Raw genomic sequence first — 25783 nt, forward strand, 5'->3', positions numbered from 1 at the left:
AAATACCCAGGAGGGGAATGGCTGGGTCATATGATAACTCTATGTTTAACCATTGAAGGATCCGCCAGGCTGCTTTTCAAAGCAACCGCACCATTGCACCATCCCACAAACAATGTAAGAGCGCTCCAGTTTCTGCACATCTGAGCCAACACTTGTCACTGTCCATATTTGTCATTAGAGCCATCCTAATGTGTTTGATGGGCTATCTCATTGTGGTTTTGATTTGCATTTCCCTGATGACCAGATAGGTTGGCTTTCAAATTTTCATGTTCTTTCTTCTTCTCTGTCAAGTAGATGAGTAATACTTAAATAAATATTTCTTGCTCAGCATTTTGATGTATTTATTCATAGCCTTATTAATGCTTGACCTTATTTGCTTATCTCTCAGATATGGGTCTCTAAATGTCAGTTTCAAGAAGGAACTGTGTTTTGTTCAACTCCAAAATCCCCAGATCTATCTAGGACACTGCCTGAAACACAGAAGGGGTTAAAAAAATATGGATGAAATATAATAGCAAATGCATGTTCTATTTTAAAATATCAACAGTTATTCCATTTGCAGAACAATAAATTCAATGTGAAGACTAAGACACTGTTGATTATTTGTGTATGCTTGTATATGTATATATACATACATATATGTGTGTATATACCTCTACATGCATGTATAGGTATACACATATATATGTATATATACACACATATATATATAGGTATATACACATATCTTTATAAAACACAGACCTAGGATATTTTCCCTAGAATCAGGTCCAAGGCAGATAGTTGAAAAATGTCTGATTTCTAATTTGTGGTTAAAATAAAACTAAGAACATTTGATTATTTTCATCATGATTTATTTTGCTGACTTGTTGAACATATGCACGCTTGTTACCTGGGTGGACTGTGTGATGCTGAGGTTTGGGGTATGACTGATTCCGTCACCCAGGTAGTGAGCATGGCACCCAATAGGTAGTTCTTCAGTTCTTACCCTATCCCTCCCTCCACCCTCTAGAAGCCCGCAGTGTCTGTTCCTATCTTTGTGTCCATGAGTACCCAATATGTAGATCCACTTAGAAATGAGAATGTGCAATCTTTGGTTTTCTGTTTCTGGATTAGTTTGATTACAATAAGAACCTCCAGCTCCATCCATGTTACTGCAAAGGACGTGGTTTTGTTCTTTTCTGTGGCTGTGTAGTATCCCACAGCGTCTATGGACCACATTTTCTTTATCCAGTCCACCATTGATGGGCATTTAGGTTGATTCCATCTCTTTACTGTGGGGAATAGTGCTGTGATCAACATGCTTGTGCAGGAGTCTTTTTGGTAGGATAATTTATTTTCCTTATGTATGTATCCAGGAATGGGATTGCTGAACTAAATGGTAGTTCTCTTTTTAGTTCTTCGAGAAATCTGGGTGATATGTTTTGGAATGAACTTCGTATAGCTTTTTACTGCCTCCCTTTTAAAATGCTTCCAGAAGGCTGTCCCTTCTTTGGTGCACAGAAACTGGCTAAAAAATAAATGTGACCAGCTGGGAGTGGTGGCTCACGCCTGTAATCTCAGCACTTTGGGAGGCTGAGGCAGGTGAATCACCTGAGGTCAGGAGATCAAGACCATCCTGGCCAACATGGTGAAACCCCATCTCTAGTAAAAATACAAAAAGTTAACTGGGCGTGGTGGCAGGTGGCTGTAATCCCAGTTACTCAGGAGGCCGAGGCAGGAGAATTGCTGGAACTTAGGAGCCAGAGGTTGCAGTGAGCTGAGATGGCTCCACTGCACTCCAGCCTGGGCAACAGAACGAGACTCCGTCTCAAAAACAAACAAACAAACAAACAAACAAAAATTAGCCAGGCATGGTGGAACACGCCTATAGTCCCAGCTACTCAGGAGGCTGAGGCAGGGGAATCACTTGAACCCAGGAGGCGGAGGTTGCAGTGAGCTGAGATGGCACCATTGCACTCCAGCCTGAGCGACAGAGCAAGACTCTGTCTCAAAAAAATAAATAAATAAAAATAAATATAAATACAATTAAAATAAATAAAATAATAAAAAAAAAAAGTGACCTGCAGCCACCTCTCCAAGGGGCCTGGATACCAATGGAAGGAAGTGAAAAGGAGGAGATGAAAAATTTACACCTTGAAAGCTGAAAGTGTTCTAATATTATTACCAATGCTGTGTAGTCAGACACATCGAAAGTGACTCTAATACCTCCTGACACCCTTATGTTATGAATATGTAGATGGTAGCAAATTATTCTCCACTTTTTTCCAGCTCATTGAAACATTTTAGGGAGGAACATTTCTGCATTGACAACAGCTTTAAATATTTAATTAGTGCTTTGAAGAAACACAAGAATCTGTGACGCAGAAGGGAAATGAAAAGGAAAGCTTAGTCTCCATTTAGTTATGTTCCTCATAAATATTTCCCAGGGGCAAAGATGTTCTCTTTCATATTAAAAATACAAATAAACACTTGACTTCTCATTAGCCCAAGAAAATATTGTAGAGATTTTCGTTATCCAAAAAAGGTACACTTTCAAAACACACGGAACAGAAATGGCGCATTGCCTTAGCTTGCTTCTGGCTAGCATGTCTGGCTATTGACCGGATTTTATTTTTAAATGACTAAAATAATATATTAACTAAATGGTAAAATTCATATTCAGCATTGGCTTGAGGGCATCGGAGGGTTTTGGCTGGCCCAGTCGTCTCTACCAGTGAGGAAAGCAAGGAAATAGGTCATTTCACTCAGGGACAGCTTGAAAACAGAGATTTCATGGAGCTTCCTCATTCCGTCAGCCTAGAGTGGGATTTTGGCTGTCACCCTTCAAGGATGAAAAGGTGCAGAGGACATTGGGCTACAGAGTGCTCGTTTAAATGATTTAAAAGTTTTGGTCAGGTGTGGTGGCTCATGCCTGTAATCCCAGCACTCTGGGGGGCCGAGGCGGGTGGATCACCTGAGGCTGGGAGTTCGAGACCAGCCTGACCAACATGGAGAAACCCCATCTCTACTAAAAATACAAAATTAGTCGGGCGCGGTGGCTCATGCCTGTAATCCCAACTACTCTGGAGGCTGAGGCAGGAGAATTGCTTGAGCCTGGGAGGCGGAGGTTGCAGTGAGCCGAGATCGTGCTATTGCACTCCAGACTGGGCCACAGGAGCAAAACTCCATCTCAAAAAAAAAAAAAAAAAAAGTTTCCATCTGGCTGGACACAGTGGCTCATGCCTGCAGTCCCAGCACTTTGGGAGGCTGAGGCAGGTCAATCACTTGAGGTCAGGAGTTCAAGACCAGCCTGGACAACATGGAGAAACCTCATCTGTACTAAAAATACAAAAATCAGCCAGGCGTGGTGGCGGGTACCTGTAATCCCAGCTACTCTGTAGGCTGAGGCAGGAAAATCACTTGAACCCTGGAGGCAGAGGTTGCAGTGAGCTGAGATTGCACCACTGCACTCCAGCCTGGGCGACAGAGCAAGACTCCATCTCAAAAAAAAAAAAAAAAAAAAAAAAAAGTTTCCATCTAAGCGAGCTCTGTTGGTTCTCCCACCTCTGACCTTACGAGCTTTCTTCTTTAACCTGCACCTTGTTCTCTGAGTCACTTTGCACTTTAAGGCACAGCTACAGCTTCCCCATCAGACTTGTTGGTCTTTTATCAAAGGATGAAAAAGTTCTTCCTCCTTTGGGTCTTTAACCCTGTTTCCTGGTGTAAGACAGCTTTTACGTTTGCTACCTGCTGGAATCAACTTGAAATTTTCTCCCAGAAAATTTGTGAATTTATCTTGTTCAAGTTACTTGTGGTCAAAAAGTTAATAAAGATAGGTAGACAGACAAATACATTGATACAGATAGATAGATTCATGATAGATGATTGATAGATAGATAGATATTACATAGATACATAGATAGATACATAGATTAGACCTGATATATACAGGGTGGGTAGATAGATAAATGAATAAATGGCTAGATACATGATTGATTAATTGGTAGATAAATGAATAAATGGCTAGATACATGATTGGTTGATTGGTAGGTAAATGAGTAAATGGCTAGATACATGATTGATTGATAGATGATAGAGATTAGATAGATACATAGATACATAGATTAGACCTGATAGATATATAGATATATATACAGGATGGGTGGATAGATAAATGAATACATGGCTAGATACATGATATGGATAGAGCCAGTACATACATAGATACATAGACAGGGTAGGTGGATAGATAGATGAATACATGGATAGATAAATATACACAGAGATAGATCAATGATAGAAATGGGTATATAGATATATGAATGATAGAAGATATTTTGAGAGAGATGATTAATAGGCAATTGATTGACATATTAGATGATAGATAAAAAGTGGGTAAAATGCAAGTAAACTGTAAGCCAAAAGTCCATGTGGAATAGCGTGGGAAGCATTGAGAAGACACTTTTTGGCAGTACCTGTTTAAAAATGGAAAAACTGAGCTAATACCCTCCACAGTAAGATAGAGGGGAGGGCACTGGGAATTTATACCTCCCAGGAAAAATAAATCATGATAAACAGGCAGAGATCTTTCCAGATTCCAGTTCTTGGGGGTAAAAGGTCCCCGAGATGCCCAGTTTGTGACAACCTGTTCTGAACTATTCAGCTCAAGGTTTCTGTTTTTTCTCCCAGGGGACTTGCCTCGACTCTGATGTGTTTGCTTCGGTCCTCTGTGTATTGTATTCATCCCACTCTTCAATTCATAAACTCTGGAGATTGTTCAATTTACTGGGCAAACCATATGCCTAAGTCTATCCTCTAATGGAGGCTCAGGACCCAAGAGGAGGCTGGCGTCAGGCTCTCGGTCACCCATCTTCACATTCAGGTTTCCTGATGCACTTTGCAACTCTTTGGGCAACCTCTGGACTCCTTGTTCCCAGGGTCCACATTTAGTTGTATCTTTACTGCATTGCTTTTATGAAAAAGAATAAAATTGGATGAAACAGATACAGAGTATTGGTGTCAACCTAAGTATTGGTGTCAACAAAGAGATGGTTTGGATCTGGTTCCCCACCAAATCTTAAGTTGAGTTGGAATCCCCAGTTTGGAGGTGGGGTCTGGTGGGAAGTGACTGCATTATGTGGGTGGTTTCCATTGAATGGTTTACCACCGTCCCCCATGGTGCTGTTGTGGCGGAAGTGAGTTATCATCTGATCTGGTTGTTTAAAGGGTGCAACAACTTCCCCACCCCTGTCCTGCTCCTGCTGTGGCCACGTAAGACGTTCCTGCTTCCCCTTTGCCTTCTGCCATGATTGTAAATTTCCTGAGGCCTCCTCAGCCATGCTTCCTGTACTGCCTGTGGAACCGTGAGCCAATTTAAACCTCTTTTTCTTTATAAATTACCCTGTCTCAGGTATTTCTTTATAGCAGTGTAAGGACTGACGAATACACTCTGTAATAGAAAAGATGTTTATTTGGGAGTAGTAGTGCCATAAGAATAGATGTGCCATATTAAACTATGTGCATATTCAGGGAGGTAAAAGGGAAAAAAGGATTTTAAAGGAAATAATGAAGAGGATTCCATAATTCTTTTGAAATGATTATCCTTGGCTAAAAAGATCAATAACATGGTGACACCAGTCTGAATTTGGACAGCCAGTTTTTGGGCAGATGTCCTCGTGGAAGTATTTTTTTTGCAAGGGTGAGATTTTTGCAGTCTCTTACGATGGTTTCTGTTATCAGGCATATAAGCATAAAAACCATTAATATACACTAGAGATGCACTGAAGAGCTTATAAAATTGTTAAGTTTTTCTTCTTTGGTCAGTGTCTAAAATATGAGTCAGATATTTCCTTGGTTATCTTTGAGATTTATATGTTCCCAGGTTTCTCCTGGGTGAGTAGAAATTCCTGCAGCGTGTACAAAACTGTCCTTCATGCCATACTTCTTCCTACCATTATACGACGAAAACTAACAAAAGAGAGTTTTATAAAATGTTCTTCCTCTTTCTCTCTGGTACCAATAGGAAGCACAATTGTTTTCCCATGGTTCTTCACAAAGGTTCTATTGCACTAAGTTTTAAACCCTTGTGTATACACAATCACATTCACATATACCACACATATACACAGTTACACACATCCGTAAAAATACATACATGCACATGTATACACAGATAAACACATATGTGCACAAATATAGACACAGATACACATTCACATGCACATGTATGCAGACATACACACACAGATATACACATATACCTATGCACATAAACCATACACAGATATACACATACATAACATACGTACAGAAGTATACATACATATACACAGATATGTGCATACACATATACACACATAACACATGCATGCACACACATCCACAAGCCTGCAGATATACACATGTACACACAGATATGCATATTCATACACACCAAACATACATTCATACTTACACCTATACACACACATACACAAACACACACAGAGATATACACATACACACATGCACACAAAAAATACACACATACATACACAGATACACATGTACATACATACCAGACATACATGCATACTTACACCTACACACATACACAAACACACATACACAGGGATATGCACATGCACACAAATACCTACATACACATGTATATACACGCATATAGTTATACACACACACACGCGCACACACACACAGGTACACACACACATGCACACACAACTTTGGCGTAATGGAAATTTGATGATTGGTCATTGGACTCAACCATACAGCCCCTGTCAGAAACAAAGGACCAAAATCGAAGGGGACATGGATGTCACAAACATCTCAACATCTACGGAACCACGTAACTTGGAGAAACATGCAACCGACTAAGGACAGAAGATTCGAGTGAATGCAACTCTTTTTTTTTTCTTTTTTTTTTTTTTTGAGTTGGAGTTTTGCTCTTGTCGCCCAGGCTGGAGTGCAATGGCGTGATCTCGGCTCACCACAACCCCCGCCTCCTGGGTTCAAGTGATTCTCCCGCCTCAGCCTCTTGAATAGCTGGGATTACAGGCATGCGCCACTACACCCGCTAATTTCATATTTTTAGTAGAGATGGGGTTTCTCCGTGTTGGTCAGGCTGGTCTCGAACTCCCAACCTCAGGTGATCCGCCTGCCTCAGCCTCCCAAAGTGCTGGGATTACATGCGTGAGCCACCATGCCCATCCTGACTGCAGCTCTTACTTTGGAATTCAGGCAGCTATGGAGCCAGGATTCCTGGAGCCCGCAGGCGTGTGGCTCTTACATTTCCCTTCCTTTCCATAGAATTGGGTTAGTTTTGTTGCACTGGGTGTCTGGTAGCTCCAGAGAGAACAAATATAAATGTGAAAATGCATGTCTTGGTCATTAGTGTTTCTCAACAATTCTCCATCCCACCCCACTTAACAAGGCCTCTGCTAGAACTCTGGGGTCAGTTCCAAGAGAAAAAAACATCTCTGCCTAAAAGAAGCAAATGGAAGAATGCGTTCTATGCTGCCATGTGTGTTCTTATCAGGCATTATCTAAGTTTCTCACCAGGAGATGTTGAAAAATATTGCTTGATGTACGAAGGGTAACGTACTGCAGTTGTTTATTGAGAAATGCCAGCCGTCATCTCTTGCTCGTTAGCTGCTCTGAATGCTCTTAGAAGGCACCATTCATGCCGCTGTATTCGGGACTGCTGAATTGTGCCGCATTCCTTGATGTTACGCATGTCTCTTGTTGATGAAGTTCTAACCACAGTGCTATTGTGAGGCCGAAAGTGTCCTTGGGTGAAAAAGCGGCCCCTGGGTCACATGCCCCATGATTCAAGTGCATGTGAACCCCTCTAGTGCTTCACTGCCAGGGTCCAGGAGAGAGGGAAAGAATGTCACTGTCCCAGCATCCTCTAATTTACTTGACAACACAGTTGTTCTAGTGTCAGAGTTTTGTTTCGTTTTGTTTTTGAGATGGAGTCTCGCTCTGTCCCTCAGACTGGAGTGCAGTGACACAATTTCGGCTCACTGTAACCTCTGCCTCCCGGGTTCAAGTGATTCTCCTGCCTCAGCCTCCTGAATAGCTGAGATTACAGGCACCTGCCATCATGCCTGACTAATTTTTATATTTTTGTAGAGATGGGGCTTCACCACGTCGGCCAGGCTGGTCTTGAACCACTGACCTCAGGTGATCCGCCTGCCTCTGCTGCCGAAAGTGCTGGGATTACAGGCGTGAGCCACCATGCCCAGCCAGGTATTTTTTTTTTTTTCGCAGCTCAAGAATGAACTTTTTCTTAGTATCCTGTAGCTAAAATGATGCTTCTCCAGTTTTATTAAAAACACCTAATGCTGGCCGGGCGCAGTAGCTCACGCCTATAATCCTAGCACTTTGGGAGGCCGAGGCAGGCAGATCACGAGGTCAGGAGATCGAGACCATCATGGCCAACATGGCAAAATCCCGTCTCTACTAAAAAAATACAAAAGATTAGCCGGGTGTGGTGGCGGGTGCCTGTAATCCCAGCTACTCAGAAGGTTGAGGCAGAAGAAGTGCTTGAACCTAGGAGACGGAGGTTGCAGTGAGCTGAGATCTCACCACTGTACTCCAGCCTGGCAACAGAGCGAGACTGTTTCAGAAAAACAAACAAACAAACAAAAAACAACTAATACTAATGATCACATTTTTGGGCTCAAACATCTTAATTATGGAAAGAGGAGATGCCACAATGGATACCACACTAAAGAGATGCTCTGGAGAATTTCGCAAGGGAAGAAATTGTCATCTTAGGGAGGGCAAACTGGGGAAGCTTTTCATACACTGGTCATTCACGGGTATGATTAGAAGAAATGCCACACAGACCTCAGGATACCTTGACCCAGATGGGGTCACTCTGATGTCTTCTGAAGTGAGAATTGATCACCTTACCACAGCTAGTCACCACTCACTGGGTGACTTCAGACAAAGAAAATTGATGTTGTCACTGTTCCAAAGGCCAGAAGTCTGAGATCTAGGTGTGAGCAGGGCTGCGCTACCCCGGAGGCTCTAGGGGAGGACCCTTCCTGCCTCTTCCAGCTCCTGGAGGTTCCAGGTGTTCCTGGGCTTGTGGCCACGTCACTTCAGTCCCTGCCTCCATCTCCACGTGGCCACCTCCTCTGTGTCTCCAAATCTCTATCTCCTTGTAAGGACACTAGTAATTGGATTTAGGGCCCACCCTAAATCTGGGATGATCTCATCTCAAGATCCTTCACTTAAGTATGTCTGCAAGGAACCTATTTCTAAATAAGATCCTGTTTCTACATTTTGAGGGTGAGGACATGCACATCTTTTTTTTTTTTTTTTTTTTTTTTAAGACAGACTCTCACTCTGTTGCCCAGGCTGGAGTGCAATGGCATGATTTCAGCTCACTGCAACCTCCACTTCCTGGGTTCAAGTGATTCTCTTGCCTCAGCCTCCCAAGTAGTTGGGATTACAGGCGTCCACCACTACACCTGGCTAATTTTTGTATTTTTAGTAGAGACGGGGTTTTGCCATGTTGCTCAGGCTGGTCTCGAACTCCGGACCTCGTGATCCGCCCGCCTCAGCCTTGCAAAGTGGTGGGATTACAGACGTGAGCCACTGCGCCCGGCCGCAGATACCTTTTTATGACTCACAACAATATGCAACTCTGGCATGCAATCATGCTAGTGGTTTACTTAGGCAGACCCTCCAGGCCTGCATGGCAAGGGAGTGGGGGTTCACGCCACAGCAAAGGGGAGGAAGGAAAACCCCTGTGCTTCAGCTTTTTCAGATCACAGGAAAGAGCAAACCCAGCAATTCAAGGGCAGCGGTCAAAGACTGCAGGTATAGAGCATGAGAAGCAGTGAGCACAGGGCTGGAGGGGAGCACAGAAGTGGTAACGGAGGTCGGGGGTATGAGGGGGTAGCCTGAGGTGGGGCTGACCTTCATGGGAGGGATGGCAGAAGGTGATTGAAAGGGAGGATGGGGCACCAGTAACATCAGCTCCAGGAGCTCAGGAAAGTGTAGAAGGGAGCTCCTTCTCCATCCAAGACTGACACCGTGTCTCTCACGCTTTGGTGCAAGGATGCATGGATGCTCAGACTCATAGGAAGGGTGTGTGAGGCGCGAAGCATGTGGGAGGTGGAAAAAGGGAAAGAGGAGGAGAAGGGCTGTGGGGAAATAAGTGAGTAGAATTGCAGAAACAGACCATTGACTTAATTCTCGAAAGGATTCAAAGGCCAGGTGCAGTGGCTTATGTCAGCAACCCCAGCTACTCAAGAGGCTGAGAAGGAGGATCACGTGAGACCAGGAGTTTGAGATCAGCCTGGGCAACATGGTGAAACTCCATCTCTACTAAAAATACAAAAATTGGCTGGGCAGGCTGGTGGGCACCTGTAATCCTAGCTATTTGGGAGGCTGAATCAGGAAAATTGCTTGAACCAGGAGGCATAGGTTGTAGTGAGCTGAGATCGTGCCATTGCACTCCAACCTGGGCGACAGAATGAGACTCTGTCTCAAAAACAAAAAAACAAAACAAAAAAGATATAGGTTGAGCACAGTTGCTCATCCCTGTAATCCTAGCATTTTGGGAGGTTAAGGCAGGAGGGTTGCTTGAGACCAGGAATTCAAGTCCAGCCTGGGCAACATAGTGAGACCCTATCTCTAAAAAAACAAAAAACAAGAAAAACACAAAAATATACATCATGACACCTGTATTCACACTCCTCATACACTGCAGACAAATGCCATTTTGAAGAGAGGGAGCTTTATTCCTGAGTGGGCGGAGGAAGAAGGATGAATTGAGGAAGTGTGTGCATTACTTGTTGCTGTGGTAATGAGCTGCCAACACTGAAGACAACACATGTTTATTTTCTTACATTTCTGTAGGTCAGGAGTCTGAAATGGATTTCACTATTTTAAAATCAAGGTGTTGGGAGGCTTGCAGTCTCTCCAGAATCTCTAGGAGAGAATTCATTCCTTGCTTTTTCTAGTTTTTACAAGCCACCTGCCATCCTTGGCTCATTAGCTGTTACCCCATCTTCAAAGCACATCACTCCGACCTCTGCTTCCATCCTCACATCCCTTTTTTCTGCGGTTAAATATCTCCCTTCCTCTCTCTTATAAAAGCCCTGGGACCCCACTGCGATTACATAGATCATGCAAAAAATGTCCCCATCTTAAGAACCTTACCTGAATCCTATCTGCAATTCCTCTTTGTCCTAAAAGGTCACAAGTTCTAAGAATTAGGATGTGGGCATCTCTGGGGACCAGGATTGTACCTGCCACATAGGGTTTGAACACCTGATGGGATCTGGGAGCCTGATGAGGGAGGGCGTTGCTGAGTCAAAGTGAACAACTAGGTAGAACAGGTGGGTACAGGAAGTTGCTGATTCCCAAGGGCACCAGGTTGGGAGAAGGAAGGGGGGCAGCTGGGGACCCCTCCACCTCTAGGGTCATGGATTTGGAGCCAGGCACTGAGATCCTCCCACCAGGAGAGGGCACCATCTACATATAAAGAGAAAGATAGGCCGGGCACAGTGGCTCCTGCCTGTAATCCCAGCGCTTTGGGAGGCTAAGGTGGATGGATCACCTGAGGTCAGGAGTGCGAGACCAGCCTGGCCAACATGGTGAAACCCCGTCTCTACCAAAAATACAAAAATTAGCTGGGCGTGGTGGGGGGTGCCTATAATCCCAGTTACTCGGGAGGCTGAGGCAGGAGAATTGCTTGAACCCAGAAGGTGGAGGTTGCAGTGAGCCAAGATCACACCACTGCACTCCAGCCCGGGCAATAAAGTGAGACTCAGTCTTAAAACAACAACTAACCGGGCATGGTGGCACACACCTGTAATCCCAGCTACTTGGGAGGCTGAGGCATGAGAATCGCTTAAACTTGGGAGGCGGAAGTTGCAGTGAGCCGAGTTCACGCCACTGAACTCCAGCCTGGCTGACAGAGCGAGACTCCATCTCAAAAAAGGAAAAAAAAAAAAAAAAAAAAAAAGAGAAAGATACACATTGTATATGCAGCAGGACCAGGCCTAAAAGCAACTAACACTAACAGAGAAGTTTTCAAACCTCAGGAAGGTGGACCCAAACCATATCACTGGCTCTTTTCAAGGGAAAATTTGATTTTTTTTTTCCCTTAACTGAACTCTTTTGGGCCACCCTGTTGACTGTAATGAGTACAGACTGTGTTTATCATGGGGAATGAACTTTGCAGTGAATTACTCCAAGAAATGATGCCATTAGCAATGGGTACATGAGTGGAAGCAACAGCAGTGTGGGATCAGAGCCAGGATCTGAGAGACGCAGAGCTGGGAGGCAGGAGAAAGCTGTCTGGGAGCAAGCAGAGGGTGCCAGGCACAATGAACATGGCAAGCAAGGCTAGACCCTGAGGACAGTCAAAGGGCCATTTTCAAGGTTGAGGACTGACTGTAGCCTCACTGTTCCCTGCCATGCCACGCCATATCTGAGCTCCTCTTTCCCTCCTCACTAAGCCCCACGGGATCCTCAGTTCCATTGACCACTGGCCCTTTGCACGTACCACAGTTGCTACACAAAACTTTCTGCCTGTACCTTGTGCTGTCTTCATACTTCAATTGTCAGCTCCACTTTCAGCTCCATTGTCACTTCCCCTTAAAAGTTCACATCTGTGGCCGGGTGCGGTGGCTCACTCCTGTAATCCCAGCACTTTGGGAGGCCGAGGCGGGCAGATCACGAGGTCAGGAGATCGAGACCATCCTGGCTAGCATGGTGAAACCCCATCTCTACTAAAAATACAAAAAAATTAGCTGAGTGTGGTGGCATGTGCCTGTGGTCCCAGCTACTCAGGAGGCTGAGGCAGGAGAATCGCTTGAACCTGGGAGGCAGAGGTTGCAGTGAGCGGAGATCGCGCCACTGCACTCCAGCCTAGGCAACAGAGCGAGACTCTGTCTCAAAAAAATAAAAAAAAAATTAAAAAGTTCATATCGTGTCCCTGTCTGACCCAAGTTGACCACATTATAAGCATCTAGAAGCCTCACCTCCTTACTGCTGCTCTGACCACAGCACTACTTTTATGTCCTGTAGGCAATTTTGTTTAAATATCTGCTTTCCTCGTTAGACGCTAAGCAACATGAGAGTGAGTGTCTGGCCATGGTTTGCTCATCTGTGCATCTCCAGGACTGGCTGGGTTCCTGGGTGTGAAGAAGCAGAGGTCCACACACATGGGTGAATCTGTGCTGCTTCTCACCACCACACTGCTTGGCTTCCTTATTTCCTTCCTGTCACCTGGAATGCCTACCCTGTACTTCTCTCCAGCGCCAACACCATCATTTACCACCTCGTTCAGCTCCCAGGCATCCTAGAAGCCTTTCCTGACCACAGGGATGCATCGTGGTGCACAATTCCTGCAGCTGCCACTATGGTGCAAGATGAGTCTAGAAGAACAGTTTTGCTGTGCAGTCACCCTTACTCGCTATTGTGATTTTGCCTTTAACATATTGAAAAAGACACAGAAAACACACACCATCCAATCATTTAGTTGCAGGCATATCGTGCGATGCTAAGAATGTGCTGTGTTTTAAATTGGTGTCTGTTGACTCTTCAGCTTCTGCTCCGGGCTTCTTATGTCCCCACTCAGCCCTGAATCCCATTCCCCCTAATCTCGGTAACTTTGGTGGCTTTTGCACCAGCCAAAATCAGATCCTAGGTCTTGAGCAAAACCAAGAGCAAGGAAAAAAATCCCCCATGGGAATCTGAGACCTCACTCTAATGACTTCAGTTGCTGTTGACTTGATTTCCTTCAACTGCTGAAGGAGGTTAGATCAGTTTCCTCTTGCTTCTAGGATAAAGCATCACAGACTTTGCAGCTTAAAACAGTGCACATTTCTTTGCTTACAGTTCTGGAGGTAAGAAGTCTGAAATTAGTTTCCTGGGGCTCCCATCAAGGTGTCAGCAGGGCTGGCTTCCTTCTGGAGGCTCTAGGAGAGAAAGGGTTTGCTTGATATTTCCAGCTTCTAGAGGCTGCGTACATGCCTTGTTATGTGGCTGCTCCCTCCATCTTCAAAGCCAGCAGTGTAGCATCTTCCAATCTCTCTCTAACACGGACCCTCTTGCTTCCCTCTTTCAATGATAAAGACCCATGTGATGACATTGGTCCTACTTGGGTAATCCAGTAATGTCTTCTCATCTCAAGCTCAGCTGATCAGCAACCTTCATTCCATCTGCAACCTTCATTTCCCTTGCACAGGTTCTGGGAATCAGGACATGGATATCTTTGGGGCCTGCTATTGCTTCTACCTACAACTGGTGTTACAAGACTTGGCCCACTTAATCTTGCAAATCCTTTCTGCCCCTCTTAATGAGATCTGTTCTCTATGAATGTTCAGGACCTCAGGAGTAGGGACCCCAAAGGCTGGGAGCAAAGTAGATGTGACAGGTACCAAGCATAGGATGTGTGACCAGATTCGGTCATGTGATTACATTGTGAGGTGACCCAGGCATTTTCATTAGGAAGGAAAATGGTTGTAGGAGGAGGAAATTGAACACAACCCACACATGGGTGGTTGGAAAATCTGAGAGCTCTCGTGGGCATGCTCACCCATTTCACTCACCATGGTACAGGGGAAATTCTTAGACCTGTCAGTGCAACTATTTGAAATAAACATCCAAGAAAGTCGGCAAACTTCAGGTAGGATGAAGTCAGAGATCCACCCTGAAGCACAGTGAAAGCCACAAGACAGAAGTGACTGATCCCATCCCAGGGATCCTAAAGAAGATTATCATCAGACTTCCCATTGGAAACTTTGGAAGCCGGACACCAGTAGTAGTCTGATAAATTCAAAATGCTAAAAAACAAAACCAATGAAAACATGCTAACCAAGAAAAAAAAATGCTACATGGCTGAAGAAATCATGCAGAAATTTTAGCAACATTTTAAATGATCCAACAAGGTCTGTTGTTTCTGCGCAGATATGGGCAAACATGAGCTTGTATAGCTTATTTTTATGGGTGCAAGGAGCATGCAGTTATCTCCACTAGCATGTTTTTTGTTTGTTTGCTTTGAGATGGATTCTCACTCTGTCGCCCAGGCTGGAGTGCAGTGGCACAATCTTGGCTCACTGCAACCTCCGTCTCCCAGGTTCAAGCAGTTCCCTGCCTCAGCCTCCCGAGTAGCTGGGATTACAGGTGCCCACCACCACGCCTGGCTAATTTTTGTATTTTTAGTAGAGATGGGGTTTCAGCATCTTGGCCAAGGCTGGTCTTGAACTCCTGACCTCGTGATCCACCCACGTCAGCCTCCCAAAGTGCTGGGATTACAGGTGTGAGCCACCGCGCCCAGCCTGTTTTTCTTTTTAACTCATGCATAGGTTCAGAATTTAGTTCCAGGTACGTGAGAGCTCCTTGTAGATGTATTTCATGGCGAGTCAGCTGGCTTACCAGACCTTGTCTGACTTCTTCCTTTATCTTCCCAACAGTTCAGCACCTTGGTGCGGTACAGGGTCCCATTAGCAGGTCTCATTTCCCACCACTGACTGAACATCAGCAGGCTCAATCCACAAGTCAGGGGCTGGGGATGTCTTGTCAAGAATTCCCTCTTTAGGGGCAGGAATGAAATTTATAACAACATCCATGCTGCTTGATGGAGCCCTCTCTACATGGCAGGTGCTTTGCAAGCACTTTCAGAAAATCTGCACCAAACTGTATAGTAAGAATGATCACTGTCATTCTACAAGTCAGAAACTTGAAAATCAGATTGGTGATGTATTCAGCTAATGCACTGCAAATAAACAGCAGAAGTGAAATTCAGATATCAAGACATTTGTCCTCAAAGTCTATGCTTGCAACTAGATTATGGCCCTGATATCCTAGGGATGAATCAGTTTCAGTTTCCCTTCCTGGACCCCCAGCAAGTAGTACATGGGAATTATTCTAGTGCGGTATAGCGGGGAGCAGTGTAAACAGATAAACAAGGTTTTCCGGGGCCCTGGTTTAGGCAAATAAATCTTACAACATTATCTGGCTCTTTCAAGTAGATTTCAGACTTGGCCTTGCTTTCTAGACTGTTTTGCCCAATGGAAAATAGTGTTTGTATCTTTAGAAGATGTATTATGTGATTTTCCCCTCTCAATATTTTGCAGGGCAGAGATACTGCTTTGATCTATTTTCACATAATAATTATTATTTGAGGTCTCAATTAAGACCAGCATCTTCATCTGTGTGGGGCTCTGAGTTAAGGGCTTTCCATAGACTCACTCTTGCCATTTCTTCTAACTCCCTTGAGCAGAGGCCAGCAGTAGAGAAACTTGATAAATAACACAAGTGCTACAATCCCTGAGTCCTCTAAGAAATGAGACACAAAGGAAAGATCCAGGGACATTTTCACAGATGTGCCCAATTCCAGTGGCCCCAGGTTTCCCACCCTGCTGTTGATATTCTGCCACCCATAGTCATGATCATCTGGCTACAAAACAGCAGGCAAGGCTGTGCATGAGTGATGTTACAGGTGGGCTCATGGCTACATGGATGTCTAGACATGTCTAGGTGTCCATATGCAGGAACTGAGGGAAAGTGAGAAGGAGGGAGGGATGGGTGGACAGATGGATAGATAAATGGATGGAAAGGTGGACAAATGGATAGATGCATGAATGGATGGTGAATTGGTAGGTAAAATGGAGGGATGGATGGATGGATGTTTGGATGGATATTTGGATGGATGGATAGATGGATGGATGGATGGATGGATGGATAGGTGGATGGATGGATGGATGGATGAGTGAATGGCTGAGTGGATAGGTGGACAGGTGGATGGATGGAGAGATGGATAAGTGTTTGATGGATGAATAGACACATACATGGATGGAAAGGTGTTTGGGTGGATGTGTAGGTGGAAAGGTGGATAGATAGATTGATGGGTGGATGGATGGGTAGATGGACGGATGGATCAGTGAATAGATGTGTCAATGAATAGGGGGATGTATCATTGGAGGGATGGGTGAGTGGTTTGGTGGATGAGTAGATGAATGGGTGGGTGGGTGGATGGATGGATGGATGGATGGATGGTTGGATGGATGGTTAGGTGGATGAGTGGATGAGTAGATGGGTGGATGGGTGGGTGGATGGATGGATAGATGGATAGGTAGATAAGTAGATGATTGAATGGATGGATGGATGCATGAATAAACAGGTTCGTGGATGAGTGGATAGATGGATGGGTGGATGTGGGTGGCTGGCTAGATATGTAGATAGATGCAAAGGTGAATGCAAAGAGAAGGATAGATTTATGAGGATGAAAGTGAGAATTTTTCTCCTTAGGTCATCAAGGGAAAATTAAATCCTTACCCACGGAGACATCTTTCATTTGAGTCAGGCGGAGGCTCTCTTTTTCTCTCTCCTGGTGACCAGGACAAAGAGAAATGCAGGTGTAGAGAGCTCTGATCAGGGAGCCCTGCCTGCCTCCTGTCCTGGGTGACTTTTACCAAATCCTCTCCTGTGTTGGGTCTCCCTAACCTTGATTTTCAAACGGTGGCTTCAGGGCTTTGCCTTTTCTGTGTCTGTGGTTCTCTGTCATCCATCAAGTCTCCCAGGGAGTCCCTTCCTGCCTCCCCTCTGTCCCTTTGGTCCCCACTCCAGACCCCAGATTGGGTTCAGGGTTCTTCTGTAGAAGTCACTGATGGGAGTCCACACCCTGAAAATGCCTTTAGTCTTCATTCCAGCCTCTCCTCTCTGCCAAGTGAGCTGCCCTTGCCGGCAGCAGTCACTTCCTCATACAGGGATGCTTGTTCCAGCACACTGAGTAGGCGCTGTCTCCTGAGTGGGAATTGGCTTGGCACAGGCAACCGTATGACATTGTTTCAAAAAGTCATTCAAATTATTTGTCTTGTACATCCTGTCTGGAAGCACGTATATACATTCCCGCCTCCCCACTGGGCACGCTCTTACCCTTGCCCTGCCATTCTGGTGCTAGGAGCTGTCTGTGCTGTCCACTGGGTGGACAGAGTTGTCTTCCCCATGAAAAGAGGAATCAGGGTTTTCATGTGTCTCTTAGAAGCCAGGCATTTGGCACCGGGCCTCATGAACAGCTGATTTTTGAAGTGGTCCCAGGGGAAGCTGAGTTGGTGACTGATAAGAGGAAGGTCTGGGCTGGGTGCGGGGGCTCACGCCTGTAATCCCAGCACTTTTGGAGGCCGAGGCAGGCAGATCAGTCAGGAGATTGAGACCATCCTGGTCAACATGGTGAAACCCCGTCTCTACTAAAAATACAAAAATTAGCTGGCCATGGTGGTGCACGCCTGTAATCCCAGGTACTCAGGAGGCTGAGGCAGGAGATTCGCTTGAACCCGGGAGGTGGAGGTTGCAGTGAGCCGAGATCATGCCACTGCACTCCAGCCTGGGTGACAGAGCGAGACTACATCTCAAACAAAAAAAAAAAGAAAAAAAAAAAAGAAGAAAGGAAGAAGAAGAAGAAGAACATCTGAAGAATTGGGATACTGAGGCATCATCTTCCTTGCCCAGTGGATTTGCGGTTTCATACCCTGGATTTCCTGAAGCTTTGGGGTTTCTTTTTCTCATTTTTTTTTCTTTGAGATGGAGTCTTTTTTCTTTATAAATTATCCAGTCTTAGTTATTTCTTTATAGCAATGTGAGAACAAACTAATGGTGCTGGTCTCCTCAAGGAAACTCCTGCCATACCCCCTCCCTCATCTTCTTTCTCTCTCTCTTTTTGTTTTGAGGTGGAGTCTAACTCTCTCGCCCAGGCTGGAGTGCAGTGGTGTGATCTTGGCTCACTGCCACCTCTGCCTCCCGGGTTCATGCCATTCTACTGCCTCAGCCTCCCGAGTAGCTGGGATTACAGGCGCTCGCCACCACGCCCGGCTAATTTTTGTATTTTTAGTAGAGATGGGGTTTCACCATGTTGGCCAGGCTGGTCTTGAACTCCTGACTTCAAGCGATCCACCTGCCTCAGCCTCCCAAAGTGCTGGGGTGACAGGCATGAGCCACCGCACCTGGCTGGGGATCCTTTTTCATCTCTGGTGGATGACAAGGTGTATTTTCCTCTTGCTGGTCCAGGGGGCAGCAGAGGGAGAAGGAGACTCCAGTGTTTGGGGGTCCGTGTGTGTGTTCTTTTCCCCGCTGGTGCCCGCTGTGGGAGGTCACATAATGCAGATGGATAATGATGGCACAGACATATCCTGGCTGGTGGCCTCTCCTACTTTACTTCATTTGTGATGGATGCACCACCCATTGAGTTGATTATAAAAGGCTGATAAGGCTGGGCACGGTGGCTCACACCTGTAATCCCAGCACTTTGGGAGGCCAAGGCAGGCGGATCACCTGAGGTCTGGAGTTCAAGACCAGCCTGACCAACATGGAGAAACCCCATCTCTACTAAAAATACAAAATTAGCCGGGCATGGTGGCGCATGCCTGTAATCGCAGCTACTCGGGAGGCTGAGACAGGAGAATCGCTTGAACCAGGGAGGCAGAGGTTGCGGTGAGTTGAGATCGCACCATTGCACTCCAGCCTGGGCAACAAGAGGGAAATTCCATCTCAGAAAAAATAAATAAATAAAATAAATGAATAAATAAATAAAAGGCTGATAATAAGCAAATTGCTAACTATGGGGTCTGTGACTATGGACCCTTTCTTGTGTTCAGAATAGCTTTTCTGCAGAGTTAACTGTGCAAACCCAGGACAGCAGATTCTGTATGTGCCCTTCAAGTGGTTTAGATTTCAGATTACCAAGATAGAAAAATATGTTTGACTACCTGTCCACAGTTCTGTATTTTCAGTTCTTGTCCACAGTTCTGTATTGTCAGTTCTTATAATGGGACTAAAAATAAGACAACCTGAGCCTTGTTTCCCACACCCTTGAATGCACAGAACCACAGTTGTGAACGATGTTTTTGTTTGTTTGTTTGCTTATGAGATGGAGTTTCACTCTTGTCGCCCAGGCTGGGTGCAATAGTGCGATCTTGGCTCATTGCAACCTTCGCCTCCCAGGTTCAAGTGATTCTCCCACCTCAGCCTCCCGAGTAGCTGGGATTACAGGCACGTGACACCACACTTGGGTTATTTTTTGTATTTTTAGTAGAGACGGGGTTTCACATGTTGGCCAGGGTGGTCTTGAACTCCTGACCTCAGGTGATCCACCCACGCGGCCTCCCAAAGTTGTTGGGATTACAGTCGTGAGCCACCGTGCCAGGCCTGAGCAATGTTTAAATCCTCAAAGCATCACTAGAATTCTGATAATTGTTTTTACAAAGAAGAAAAGGAATCATTATTGGCAAGGATGTGGATTCATTAGAATTCTCCTGCTTTGCTGGTGGGAAGTTAAAATGGTATAGCCACTATGGAAGGCAGTTTTATGGCTCTTCAGAAAATTAAACACAGAATTACCAAGTGATGTAGCAATCCTACTTCTACCTAATACCTAAAGATACTGAAAACAGATGTGCAAACAGAAATTTGTACACAAATGTATGTAGCAATATCCAAAATGCCAGAAGGTGAAAACAATCTGATGTCCATCTGATACTAAGTGGATAAACCCCATGTGTTCCGTCCATACAATGGAATATTATTGAGCAATGAAAAGGAATGAAACAGTCACATGCTACAACATGAATGAACCTTGAAGACATTATGCTAAGTGCAGAAAGACAGACACAAGACGTCACATATTGTAGGAGTCACTTTATATAAAATGTCCAGAATAGTTAAAGCCATCAAGGCAGAAACTGACTTCGTGGTTGCTCAGGGCTGGCGGGGGCGGGAATGAAGAGTGATTACTTGATAGATACGAAGTTTCCTTTTGCAGAGATGACGGGTTCTGGAACTAGATAGCGGTGATGGTGGCATAACACTGTGAATGTACTAAATGCGCCTGAATTGTTCACTTAAAAATGGTAAAAACAGGCCGGGCGCGGTTGCTCACACCTGTAATCCCAGCACTTTGGGAGGCCGAGGCAGGCGGATTATGAGGTCAGGAGTTCGAGACCAGTCTGGCCAACATGGAAACCCCGTCTCTACTAAAAATACAAAAATTAGTTGGCTCTGGTGGCGCATGCCTGTATTGCTAGCTGCTCAGGAGGCTGAGGCAGAAGAATCGCTTGAACCTGGGAGGTGAATGTTGCAATGAGCCGAGATCGCGCCACTGCACTCCAGCCTGGGCGACAGAATGAGACTCCGTTTCAAAAAAAACAAAAGGTGAAAACAGGCTGGGTGCAGTGGCTCACGCCTTTTAATCTCAACTCTTTGCGAGGCCAAGGCGGGAGGATTGCTTGAGCCTAGGAGTTCAAGACCAGAGTGGGCAACATAGTGAGATCCAGTCTCTACCAAAAAATTTTTAAAAATCAGCTGGGCATGGTGGTGTGTGCCTGTAGTCCCGTCTCCTCTGCAGGCTGAGGTGGGAGGATCACTTGAGCCCAGGAGGTCAAGGCTGCAGTGAGAGGTGTTTCTGTCACTGCACTGTAGCCTGGGTGACAGAGGGAGACCCCCATCTCTAAAACAAATAAATACATATATACACAAATGAAAAGGTTAAATGATGAAGTTAATGTTATGGGTATTTTTCTACAACAACATCCTTCCCCACAGAAATCTCAGTGGAGAAGACAGGAGTGTGGCAGACCAACATGCTTCTGGAGCCCCACAAAGCTGTCCCTTTAATTGGCAGCGTGCCTGGTAAAGGCTGTTTGCTTAGTGGACGTTGACCTCTGACCTTGTCCTCCACCTGCTGGCCCAGCAACTCCTGCTATCTTCATTTTGTCCAGTTCACCTCTCAGTCCCCAGAGCCGTAGAACCATCTATAGGTTCTTGCTTCTCCCTTTTCCCCTAGAAGCATCTCCTGGGAATCACCCCTGACCAAAAGCCCCAGGCACCTCTCCTCTCCAAGACCCCCTCCAGAAGCCTAAACAGCCCTTACATTCATTGCCTTTGGACCTACCCGAAGTCAACAAGTTCCAAACTCGTCAGGAACTGGGAGAAGTCTCAGCCCCAAATCAATAGCAGCTGTTGTCAGCTCCTCCCAGCTCAAAGTCCCACAGAGATCGGTTCCCTGGTCTGAGTCAGGAATGAGAGACTGAAAAGCACGGGGATCTGGTGCTTTTTCTTTGTAGGGTTACTCCCTCTCCCCACCAAAAAACCTTCCAACTGAAAGATCACTGATTGGATGGGTCAACCAACCTCAACCACCAGATGTCTTTGAGATGGGGAGCCAGCCCCCTAAAGCTGAGTCTCTGTGTGTGGCTTCCAAATACCTGGTCCCCTGGGTGCAGACAGAAGAGAGGACACAGAGGTTGGACATCTCCCAGAGGAGGGGGAGACTGGCTGGGCACCAAATAATCTTGCTTTCCTCTCTGATGTCATAGGAACATGAACAGACTTGGAGCTGCTGATTGGAAGTACATATCACCTGAAGGAGACATTGGTTCCAGAGCCATTAGTTCCTAACCTCCTACCATACTCTCTGCATGGTGGAAGATGCCAGAACATTCTCAGAGCTTGGAAAAAAAGAGGAATTGTGGGAAGGGATGGGGGTCAAGAGAGAGAGAAGGGGAGGAGGAATGTGAGAGAAGGGAGGGACGGAGGAGAGGTGAGGAAGAATAACTCAGAAGCTCAGGTCTAACTTCACCCCACTCCCCTTAGGACCCCCCCCCGACTCTAACTGTTGTTTCTGAGAGTTTCTGGGGGCCACCCATAAACAATGAGGTTAAATGTAAATGGAAGGGCAGGACTCTGTTGAAGTCTGCAGAAGGTACCCTTTTGGCTGCATAGTCACCAGCTCTCATGACCCAAAGAGGAGAGTGAGCAGGTGACTGGATCATCAGTGAGGGTAAATCTGGAAGACAGAATTGGGGCCAGGTGCAGTGGCTCACAACTGTAGCCCCAGCACCTTTGGAGGCCAAGGTAGAAGAAGCACTTGAGCCTCAGGAGTTTGAGACCAGCCTGGGCAACATAGCCAGACCCTGTCTCTACAAATAATTTTTAAAAATTAATTGAAGGATTTCTAAAGACTGCTTGAGTGGTTTATGTCTCCTGGAGTCAGAACCCAGGGAGGGTTTTTGCTGAAATACCAAAGCCACAGGAAGCATGAATAGAGATGTTCAGACAGAAATTAAGTTTGAAGAAATAGATTTTGGCAGAGAGGCATGTGGCCACAGACAAGAACTCATCATGCATTCATTCTTTCATTCACTCAACAAACATTAAATGGACTCCCTCTAAGTGCATTTCCCTCTCTTGACAAGAGGGATACATCAGAGAGAGACAGGCTGAAGGAATGTAGAGTTGATATTGGACCTGGGAGCTTTCCAAAGGCACTGTGCTCTCCTGTGCCCTTCTGCACATCCCAGTCTCTACGATGTTGACGGTGTTCGTGGGTATCACATCGCTATTGAGATACCAGAAAGAATATGCATGAACCACAGTGACAAATGTCATTCATAATCCTTTTCAGCACAGAATAACCTACAGAAATGTCTTCTGTGTACCTTCCCCTGGAATAGTTTGTGATTCTGATGCAACTGGAGACAAAACATCTCTTATCCATGGCCTCTCTTGAATCAATTTTATCTCCAATCTGCCTTTTCATGGGCACTCTAACAAGAAAGCAAACAAGGAAAGTTCAGCTGGTCTAGCAGTTTGGAGACAGCAAATTATCTTACTGTTGATGTGGACAAAGAGCCTCTTGCAGAAAGACTATACTTAACTCTGAGAACCTGGGTCCCAGCTTTCTTTTTTTTTTTTTTTACCCAGAGAGGTGTAAATCTGAAAGAATCCGGGTCCCAGCCGAGCTGAGAGAGGGGTAAAATCACAGAGGCATGCCTCCACTCAGAATACATCATTATCGTGCTTTTATATGGAAGGCACAGCCATTCACTCATTGTCTGATAGACATTTCCATTGAACGCTGGATCTCTTCAGACCAAGTGTCTGCAAACATGATGGGTTTTGCACTGATGCTGAGGATGAATCCAACAGGAAAGATACAGAGAAACGTCACATTGCACCCCAGAGACATATGCAATTACTGTTTATTGATTAAAAATATAATGAAAGTTAGGAGGCCAAGGCAGGCGGATCATGAGGTCAGGAGTTCAAGGCCAGCCTGGCAAATATGGTGAAACCCCGTCTCTACTAAAAATGCAAAAATTAGCCGAGCGTGGTGGCACACATCTGTAGTCCCAGCTACTCGGGAGGCTGAGGCAGGAGAATCGCTTGAACCCGGGAGGTGGAGGTTGCAGTGGGCCGAGATGGCGCCATGGCATTCCAGCCTGGGTGACAGAGCAAGACTCCGTCTCAATAATAATAATAATAGTAATAATAATGAAAAATAAAAGAGGAACAAGGGAAACCAAAAATAAGCATATAGAAGAGCAGTTTAACATGCAATTTCATTTTAATTATTTCTGCTTTAAGTTTGTTATTTAAATGGTATCGCAAACGAACAAGGCTGGCCACTCGTTCCCTCTTCTGTTACCCTATCGTTGGAGGTTTTGTTCTTTGCCTTGGTATGTTGAGAGAACCCAGAAGTCTGTGAGTAAAATTCCAGGGCTCTGTCAACTCAGATGGGACAAAGTCTACATCTCTGGGTTCACTCACTTGTAACTGAAATTCAGCATTGCCTGTGGACATAGGCAACATCCCACAACAGTATTAGTCTTGCCTGTAGATTTCTCAGCAGCCATTATCACAGATACTTTCCTATCACTGTACAGGAGTTGCAGATGAAATATTCTTTATACTCATGACCACTTCAGCGTTACTGTGCTCCTTGGACCTACCTCCAAATATTTTAATCTTATGAGTATCTAATGCATTACTGTGTTTCCATTACACGAAATAAAACAGTGACTTAGCAGTTGCCCGGGTGAAGGGCACCACTTCCAACAGGGGGAACTAATCATTCAGGGTTTTCAAAAGTTCTCTGTGTAGTTGGATTTTAAGCTCCAGAGTTAATCTGATAGAACTTGCTCATCTGGTTTTAAGAAGTGTGGTTAATGGGGATCTCTTGACTGTAGAATCAGTTTTAAAACACCACATTTACTTCTGACAGTAGGTAAATTTTACCTTGGGCAGAATTGTATGGCCTTGGTGGTAGTTAGTATAAATTAGTATGAATTAACTTGGGCATATGTGAAAATTAGTATAGCATAAATTAATGAAGGCCTATGTGAAGTTTTGCAATTATTTTCTATATTCACCTAAAATGGAATTGCACTGGAAATATAGTATGCTTCTTTTGTGATTTCTACATATCTCTGTTTTTTTCTCATATCAGATTCTACTTTACCCCTCAGTGGCAGTCATTTTACACTCCTCTCTGTCTCAATGTCTGAGGCACCCTGGGACCATCCTGGCTGGAAAGCATAGTGACATTGCTAGCCTGAGCTGAAGTGCTGATTAAAATAAATTGAAAGCTGAATTACCTTATGAAGAGCTGCTTTACCCAGGAACAAATATGGAGAGGAACTCCTCGAAACTGTGTTCTCAAGTAGACCACTTTTGAGAAATTATACATTTATCATAACATCTCAAGTCCTGCTCTGCATAGAATGACCATTATTATCAAGAAAAGTTCTTCATTCTCTGTAATTCATAAGGAAATGCAGGCCTAACCAGAAAACAGGAACTGTGACAACCTTGCGTCAGACACATTCAATCTCTCTATTCACAGTTGCATTCTCTCTCTTTCTCTCTTTTTTTTTTTTTTTTTGTTTACAAAGCCAATCACCAATAACTTGGAAAAAAAAACAAAAACAAAAAAACATGAACACATTGTTGAGCTCGCTTCTGAGAAAGATTCTGCATTGTGAATGTCAGGATTCCACAT

At 44.9% G+C, this 25783-nt stretch overlaps 1 long non-coding RNA gene across 1 annotated transcript in view; it reads left to right on the plus strand.

Moving 5' to 3' along the window:
- Positions 1-25203, plus strand: part of LOC129053353 (uncharacterized) — a 48304-nt gene extending 23101 nt beyond the window's left edge. The window contains exon 10 of the long non-coding RNA XR_010138974.1: positions 22320-25203. This is a non-coding gene — a long non-coding RNA (uncharacterized LOC129053353). The remainder of the gene's footprint in view (positions 1-22319) is intronic.
- Positions 25204-25783: the final 580 nt, after the last annotated feature.

The sequence above is a fragment of the Pongo abelii genome, chromosome X (genome assembly GCF_028885655.2).
Source record: "Pongo abelii isolate AG06213 chromosome X, NHGRI_mPonAbe1-v2.0_pri, whole genome shotgun sequence".
In the NCBI taxonomy this organism is placed as follows: Eukaryota; Metazoa; Chordata; class Mammalia; order Primates; family Hominidae; genus Pongo; species Pongo abelii.